Here is a 9747-nt window from a genome sequence, read left to right on the forward strand (position 1 = left end):
GAGAGGTGCACTAGAGTGGTCTCTCCGCTAGGCCCGTTGCTTGAAGAAAGCGCACGAGGCCGCGAGTTTTTGAAAGTCGTTCCGCACAAGAACCTTCGGGGAGGAGGACGTCCGTCAGTATACCAGGCCTGGCGTGGGGAAGATGGGTTTCCCGCATGGCATGGTATGCACTCTTAAAAATGAACTTCACCGCATAGCACGCTCCTAACCAACCATAGTCTCGAATGATATCGTTATCTGCCCTGATTTGTTGAAAATGGGAGGCGTACGCCTTTTTTGTGACACTTATGCTGCTCATAATTGTCACAGAAAAGGCGTACGCCTCCCATTTTCAACAAATCAGGGCAGATAACGATATCATTCGAGATTATGGTTGGCTAGGAGCGTGATATGCGGTGAAGTTCATTTTTAAGAGTGTGTGGTGAAGACCACTCTTTAGAGTGTAAAAATACACCCCTAGCGAACCATGATGCCCAGGGGCACCGTTCCATCTTCTGATTCGTCGAAAATTGGAGGAATGTACGTCTCTTTGTGACACTTTGCGTTTATGCATGTTAGCAGTCACATTACGGTGGACGCCCGGCATCTCTTACCAAATCAAGCGTGGTAATCGTGTCGTCCTGTGAGTGGCTAGCCTTGGCGTCTTCTGTGGTGAAGTTCCGTTTTCGTAGTGCGACTTCCCTGAAGACCGGTACTACGAAGCATAAATTATGCATTTTTCAGAGGGCTTACGTAATCAGTGTACGTTGTGACGTATTTTCGTCACGTTGCATTAACGAAGTGCTGCCGTCCAAGGTGAAAGAACTTCGCACTGCATCATTACATTTCGCAGAAACTTGTCGCACCCGCACTCTAAAAACAGAACTTCACTGCAAATCACGCTGTGCACCAGCCATTGCCACGAATGATAGGGTTATTGCTTCTGATTCGAGGAAAGTGGTGGGCGTACTCCTTGTTGTGGCAATTTGGATATATGATAATTGTCACAAAAAGGCGTACGCCCTCCTCTCTCCTCGAATCAGAAGCGATAACCCTATCATTCTTGGCAATGGTTGGCGCAGCGTGCTATGCGGTGAAGTTATGTTTTTAGAGTGCAGTGAAAACGACTATCGCAGCCCTGCACTCTAAAAAGATAACTTCACCGAATAACATGCTCTGTGCCAACCATTGCTTGGAATGATACCGTTACCGCTTGCGATTTGAGGAGACAGAGGGGCGTACGCCTTTTTATATATGGCAATTATTATGCACATCCAAACTGCCACAAGAAGGCGTAGACCTCCCGTCTTCAACTAAATGAAAGATAATATCTCGGCCGTGTTGTGTCGGGCAGTTCAGTTATTGATTACCACATTATATTAATTAATGATCAATCGATTGACAGATTGATTATTTCATAAATACAGTATGGCAATTCTGCTATTGATTAGCACGTTATATTTTTAATTGATTTATTTATTATTAGAACTATTAAAACTGATTTTACAGTGTACAAAAAAAATACATGATGTACCGCTTCGAATCTGCACCTCGCATAACTAATATTTTGCTGTTTTTCCTTTCTATCCTGGGAATAGCAAGCAGCCGTAGCGGTCGTGGCTAACCTTTCCCTCCTTTTTTTTAATATAACAAACATATCCCCCCCCCCCATATTTAGAGACTCAGTGTGTGCCGTGGGGATAGTGGACCCCGCCCCATGTGGCGAATTTCCCCATTAATCATAATCAATTTGGTGAATCTGATGGTACATCCCACTACTTCAGCAAAATTTTTATACATACAGAACGCTTTAAGGCGTAACAAAAACAGAGCTCTGAATATCTTTGCATCAGCAATAACCGCTGCTAAGTGTGCGCTCCTTTGTAGGTGGTATCTATACCAGAGGAAAGTGGTAAGGTTCCAAAACATAGTAGATATATTTGCAATAACCACAAGACACTATAGTAGAAGCTCGATAACAAAGAGTTTGGAGATATTATCAGACGGTTTTCCATACGTCGTGGTTGGTTTGGTTCGGTGTAGGCGAAAATAAAATTATACTTCGTCTGGAAGTCAGTTCCTAGGGTACACTCTAAGCAAAAAAGGTATAATTTCCTACCGAAGCTAGTAGAACGACAGTAATTCTACCATTTCGGGCCAATTAATCCACGCGCGCCCTCTCCTCCGCTGGTATCCCTTTCCCTTCCTCCTCTCTCTCACGTTTCCTCTAAGGAAAAAAAAAAGATATAATTTCCTACCGAAGCTGGTAGAACAACAGTAATTCTACTCTGCAGTTATACCCGAAAGGTAAAACTAGTTTGAGTAGAAATGTGGTTACAATGCAGCTCTACACCGAGATGGGTAGAAAATCCAACCTTTTCTTTCTTAGAGTGTACCCTAAATACTGACATCGAAACACCACGCTCGAGTACCTACAGTTCGAAGCGTTCAACAGATGGAACTCATCCCTGCTACTCCGGGAGGTCATTTTGCAAGATGCCTAATTCCCATCGAACTCTGCACTCCCTCTGCAGTCATATTCCTATACCGCATCATCTAATATTCTCTCGGAAAATGACTTTTTAATGCCGCACTAGTGAAAGCTTAACGGCGAGTAATGAGTCTGGTTTACCATGAAAGCCGCGTCCTAATAAGCGATACGGGGAAAATGGCACGAGGGCAGGCTAGCGATAAGTATAGGTATAAGAACCGATTCCGGGAAGAGCAACGGTACATTTACCTGCTGGACACAGTGCGCGTGTTCTCATTGTTAAGGTCTACGACATAAACGCATGGGTAAGACGCGCTACACGAGATGGGAACAAGGGCGATACTTTGATAGTTCGATCAGCAGCTGAGTAATCATTGACTCACGATAACGCTCGTGGAAATGGATTTGTTAGGGGGTACTGATAAGCGCTCCCTCGCTCTAACCAGCGCGCGTATCACCAGACACGTCCTGCCTGGCAGATGCTGTTCTAACTTCACTGAACTATCACACACAAGTGTACCTCATCACATAGCAAGCTCCTATAGCTATGCAGGTGCAAGGTACTCAAAAAAGTCATGAGGTAGTAGCAGGCACTAGAGTAACGACAAAACTGTAACTGAGTAGAGTACTAAATACCCAACACTGAGTTATTTGCTTTTTTATTCTTTTTTTGCGCCTCTTGGTGATCTTCAAGTTCGTATTTCTACTTTTTTTTTGTACTCACGAGTTCTGGAGTATAGCCTGACCGGACTTTGTTGGGTCTCACATCTTCAGAGTTTTTATTTCTCAATCAATCAATCAATCAATGAATCTATTTTTACAGCGTGACTTCGAAGACTATAACCGCTTCCTCGTCGTAACAGTAATACAGTACCGTACACCTATTTTCTCTTATTCCTCCTGGAAAATGTGTGACACAACAACACACAAGTGAGTGTCGTGCGATCTGCCGGAAAAAGGCGTGAAATCGCCACGCGAGCCATACCCGCTTATAACGATGACACGTTCGATGGCCAGAGACGATTCCCATCGCCTTTTCCCCCACGAAGCTTCCGTCTGCTCGCATTTCACGACCGGCCCAAATCGAACGCGCGTATTGTGCACAACTGTTTCCGGTTTCTGCGCTCGTAAACCTCTCCTGATGAAAGCGTTCACTATATATACGATACATAATGGAGGAAAAAGCGATTACGTTTTTATTATTGGTGTCTAGCGGTACACGATACAGCTAAGGCATGTCGCTCGGTGTGAAATCGGTCTTCGGCTTTGTTGAAGAAATTGGTCTTTTTACGCCTTACTTTGCATGTGCGTGAATAGTTACAAGCAGGAGTTTACGTCCTGATCTGTCCTGAAATTAAGGTAGACAATAAAATTGTGTATGTTTGGGTGTTTTGCAAATCGCGCTTGAAAGCGGGCAACTTTAGACAGGGTCATCGGTAGGGGTAAATTTTCGACTAAACTCTTTGTGTCACGTGACCCTATGAAGCTATGGTCAGACCTATATGGGGTGGTTTCGGCCTTCGGACCACGCTTAGGCCGGCTAAGGGGGGGGGGGGGATGTGTTTATTGAAAAAAACAATGGGAAAGGAAAGGTTAGTCAGGCGTAGGCTGACTTGCTGTTCCTTTAAGAAAAAAAAGAAGAAAAGAAGAAGAAGAACAAACAAAAACCACACACACACACACACACACACATATATAAAAAGGGTATAAAGGTCGCCAGGATTATGCAGTGTTGTGCTGTACAGCGACTCTTGCAGTGAAACATATCATCACTATCATGCAGCTGCTGCCGCAGCTGTTGTTCCGTGCACCACACTCTAGAAAAACAGAATTTCACTGCATAGCACGTGCCTAAACTCTTAAAACAGAACATTACTGCATAGCACGCTCCTATACATTCTTAAAACAGAAATTCACCTCATAGCACGCTGAAGGCCAACAGTTGCTCAGAATGATACCTTTATCACCCTTCACTTGTGGTCGCACGCCTTTTTACGACAATTAACCTAAATGCATAAGCGTCACAAAAAGGCGTACGGCTCCATTTTTCAGCAAGAGAGAACGATGTGCTTGACTGCACTCTTAAAAATGAACTTCACCGCATAGCACGCTCCTAGCCAACCATCATCTCCAATGATATCGTTATCTGCCCTGATTTGATGGAAACGGTAGGCGTACGCCTTTTTTGTGACACTTATGCTGTTCGTAATTGTCACAGAAAAGGCGTACGCCTCCCATTTTCAACAAACCACGGCAGATAACGATATCATTTGAGATGATGGTTGGCTAGGAGGGTGCTATGCGGTGAAGTTCATTTTTAAGAGTGTAGCTGCGAGTTATGTGGTGAAGTTCATTTTTAAGAGTGTAGCTGCGAGTTATGTGGTGAAGCTCTGATTTAAGAGTGTACACTGAATCATCATCTCGAATGGCATCGTTCTTCCACCATCCCTCTCCGATTCGTTGAGACCTGGAGGCGTACGCCCTTTTGTGACACTCACGCAAAGGCACAGGCAGGGCGCTTTCCTCAAATGAGTAGTGCTAATAACGGTGTCATTCTGCGCAATGGTTCGCCTTATCAATGTGTTGTGCGGTGAGGTTCGTTATCAACGCCACTACACTCTTAGAAATGAACTTTACCGCATCGCACGCTCGTAGCCAACCATCATCTCGAATGATATCGTTATCTGCCCTGATTTGCTGAAAATGGGAGGCGTACGCCATTCTTGTGAAAATTATGGACAGCATAAGTGTCATAAAAAAGGCGTACGCCTACACTCTTAGAAATGAACTTCACCACATAGCACGCTCCTAGCCAACGATCATCTCCAATGATATCGTTATCTGCCCTGATTTGTTGAAAACGGGAGGCGTACGCCTTTTTTGTGACAATTATGAACAGCATAAGTGTCACAAAAAAGGCATATTCCTCCCGTTTTCAACAAATCAGGGCAGATAACGATATCATTGGAGGTGATCGTTGGCTAGGAGCGTGCTATGCGGTGAAGTTCATTTCAAAGAGTGTATTTTGTGCCATTATGCACGGCACAAAATAGGCTCCTCCTCCCGTTTTCAACAAATCTAGGGCGAGAACGTTGTCATTCGGGGTGATGGTTGGCTAGGAGCGTGCAATGTGGTGAAGTTCAGTTCATTTTTAAGAGTGTAGCGTTTCGAACAAATCAGGGCACATAGCGATATTATTCGAGACGATGGTCGGCGTGCTATGCGGTGAAGTTCATTTTTAAGATTGTATACACCTGGCTCAAAAGATGCAAGGGAAACCTGATCGAATACTGGTTCCCAAAAATTGTCTTTTTTCACTCTCGTTAAAAGACTTCCCAAAAGAACACGCCCTCCTGGCATGAGACGGAAGAGTGATCAACGCGTTGGTGGACGCTCAAAGTGAAAATCTGTGTGTTCCACCGGGACTCTCATGCTGCGAATAAGGGGAACCGACATTCATTCATCGCCCAATTCCGAGAACGATCCGGTCGTATATATTTACAAGCGACACATTTCCTCGAGGTGAAAAACGACTACTCCGTAGGATGTCCACTGTACACGTTAGAAAGAATGGACGTGTTCTGAATTCGGAATGGCCGTCAATCGAGTATCGTTGCACGTTCGAAATTATCTATCAGACAGCTTTTAAAAACAGGATCCGATCCTGTGCCGGAACGTTCGTCGCTGAATCTGAATGAGAGAAAAAATCGAATGCAGCATTAGATATAGCTCTATAGGTATAGAACACACTCTTAAAAATGAACTTCACCGCATAGCACGCTCCTAGCAAACCATCGTCTTGAATGATATGGACGGGACCAAGACTAATGAACGGGACCAAGAAGGGTGGCCATGGACATTGTGTTGCGCGCAGCCCAGCTGCATTAGGAGGCGATGGAGGGCGTGAATTGTACACTCTTAAAAATGAACTTCACCTCATAGCACGCTCCTAGCCAACCATCATCTGGAATGTTCAAAACGGAGGAATGTTCAAAACGGGAGGCGTACGCCTTTTCTGTGACAATTATATGAACTGCATAAGTGTCACAAAATTGGCTCCGCCTCCCGTTTTCACCAAATCAGGGCGAGAACGTTGTCATTCGGGCTGATGGTTGGCTAGGAGCGTGCTATGTGGTGAAGTTCATTTTTAAGAGTGTACAATTCACGCCCTCCATCGCCGCCTAATGCAGCTGGGCTGCGCGCAACACAATGTCCATGGCCACCCTTCTTGGTCCCGTCCCTCGGCCTACTAAGTGGGCCGACACCACAGCCCTGCTCCGCTTCCTGAAAGACTGGGGCCTTGCGTCTGCCCTCTGCCTGCACTCTTAAAAATGAACTTCACCTCATAGCACGCTCCTAGCCAGCCATTATCTGGAATGATATCGTTATCTGCCCTGATTTGTTGAAAACGGGGGGCGTACGCCATTTCTGTGACAATTATGAACCGCATAAGTGTCACAGAAAAGGCGTACGCCCCGTGTTTCCAACAAATCAGGGCAGATAACGATATCATTCCAGATAATGGCTGGCTAGGAGCGTGCTGTGCGGTGAAGTTCATTTTTAAGAGTGTGGACTTTCTTGGGCCATGTCGTGCCAGTATACTGTACTCGCTGTGTTTCTTTTTCCTTTTTTTTTCTTTTTTTTTCGTTCATTCTATTAAACATATCCCCCCCTCACCCCCTACAATGTAAGCAGCAACCTCTCCCCATGCACGGTTTACAGCTGAGGCTTTAAAAATAAAAATAAACTGGAGACATAAGAATATCAGTCAATCAATTTAATTACTCCCAAAAGACCCTGGGGAGGGCGTTACATGCTATAACAGCAGGTACCAGGAGAATTGCAAACATGAACGCAAAAATGAGATATATTGATAAGAAATAGGTACACTTTTAGAAAAACGAAACTAGCATAGACGAAGCGTATGCAAAAGCAACGGCACGCAAAGAACAAAATAGCAGAAACTGAGTGATGATTTGATTTGAAGGAAAAATAAAATGGAGATTTCGGCTTCACTAGTGGGTGACCGGTGACACCAGTAAAAATAATTGTTATCGTTCAACAACAAAAAATTTTGTAGTTGAACTGTTGTCAGTTGTTTCGACCGTTTGCAGACGACACGTTCTCGCGGGTTCTCGCCAACTGCGAGAGCAATGTGAGCCACCTTTAGAGCCCCACGGTATTTTTTATTTTTTATTTTTAATAACACCCCCAAAAACCCAAAAGCGCGGCTGGTACCTGATACCTGAGCGTGCACATACTGGCGACGACGCTATCTGTTTACAGCGTCAAAGTACTTGGGTCTCTTATTCTAACAGGCCCTACTGAAAAAAAAATAAAAAATCAAAAAAGAAAAAAAAGGAAACACAATGCAAACATGCCTGTATTTATAGGCAGCCAACGCAATGAGGAAACAATTAAGTGAATTGCATTTACCCTACATATTCCGGCTATAATGTCCACAATCTCGTGGTCATTCCTAGAGCCAAGCCAGTGTTTGCGGGCGTCGTTCGCAAAGTGGGTCAAGTTTTAACGGAAGAGGTACAGTAGCGGGACTTCTGTGCAGCAGACGCGCGTAATAGCTTCCTTCGTTATTTTTGTATAAGGGGTGTGGGCGGTATATTAGGAATAAAGTGGATCTAACCTGCTTCCGGTATATCTTTCTCACACAGGGCGGCGGTTGGGTTTTGAACGTGATTTCATTCTCTTGTGTGGTGTACGTCGTAAAGTTCTAGAATAAATTTGAAAAAAAAAAAAAGCTTTACGGGAGAAACTTTATGAAATACGAGCTGTAAAAATGCACCCCTACACTCTCAATCGTTTTACACCTTAAAGGGTGTAAATCAAAATGTTCATGGCGCACACCTTTTAAGGTGTATTTTAACACTCTCATGGCAATTGGGGTGTAAAGGGTGTAACGCTGAATAAAACTGCTGGGTTCGTGGCAATATGCTGGTAACTGTGTATTCACAAATACCAGCATATTGTATATAATCACATTGAGGTCCATATATGTATGCACATCAAGGTGATTAAATATGTGTGTAAACATGCACAGCCGACAAACAGACAATCATGTATGGCATGGCAGCTGTGCATGGCAATGAAGCATGGCAGCTGTATATAGGTTTTCATGAAATTGTAGACTTTCTCATGAGCAGGCACCTCAGATTTCAGGCATCAGATGGTAGACGTGTTGTAAATCCACGCCATGCCACTTTTGTAATGTAACTTCCCGTTTCCTGTTGTTGTATATATTTACTTTTGTTCATGTGAACGAAAATACACATACTCCCTTTATACACCCAGGCGACACACTTATCACCATATTTCACCTGAGGGTGTAGTACACCATTGTTACACCCTCAGGAACTTCCAAAACAAAGTTGTAGGGTGTGAAAGGGGTGTGATCTTTGTTAATACACCTATTTTACACCTTTAAAGGTGTGATACGATTTAGAGTGTATGGAATCCACCGTATGATAGACCTCTGCCGTAAGAAAAGAAAGAGAAACAAGGAAAAAGAAAGCAAAGCGAAGGCATCCTTCAGAAGCGTATAGGTCGGCAGGTTCACTCATGACGGGCTATTATACGGATATCATTCACCATCGCCATCACGGAAAATGACGTGATGTTGAGTGATGGGCTGCGATATGATCTTGAATTTGATGTTGGAATGATGGCCTATTATGTGATGTGACGCTGAAGTTGAGGTCGGATATGATGAGTTTCGAAGTCGATGTCCAATGACGGAGGTTCTGAAGCTGAAGTCGGATAATGGAAGTTGAAGGGATGTGATATTGATGTCGAATGATGTTCTTTTTATTCCGTGTTATAGCGCCGCGAAGCAACTGTGGCTATAGGGAGTACTGTGCCGACATTCGTCTGGAAAGTCCGCGGGATTAAACCCATGGAAATGCGCTTCACGTTCGTTATGGGAAAACCAACTAGCCCAAAGATTTGCCCATGGAAAAACTCCGCGGAAAACCCATGGAGAAACCTGAGATAGTACAGGCCGGTGGTAATATTCGAACTTACCACATCCCAGTCTTCAGCGCGTCCTGCACTCTTAAAACACGTGTGTTCCACGTGTTTAAGTTCCACGTGTTGTTCCATGTGTTCCACAACCGCCGTCGGTAATGAGGGAGGGGGGGGGGGGGTAATGCCAGGATCGGCTCCTGCCGTTGTTGGCCACACAGAAGTGGGCGTCGTCACGACTATAGCAAAAATAAAGAGAGAGAGGAATAAGAACGAAGAAGACGGAAGAAAGAAGGACG

The sequence above is a fragment of the Ornithodoros turicata genome, chromosome 10 (assembly GCF_037126465.1).
Source record: "Ornithodoros turicata isolate Travis chromosome 10, ASM3712646v1, whole genome shotgun sequence".
Taxonomy (NCBI): Eukaryota; Metazoa; Arthropoda; class Arachnida; order Ixodida; family Argasidae; genus Ornithodoros; species Ornithodoros turicata.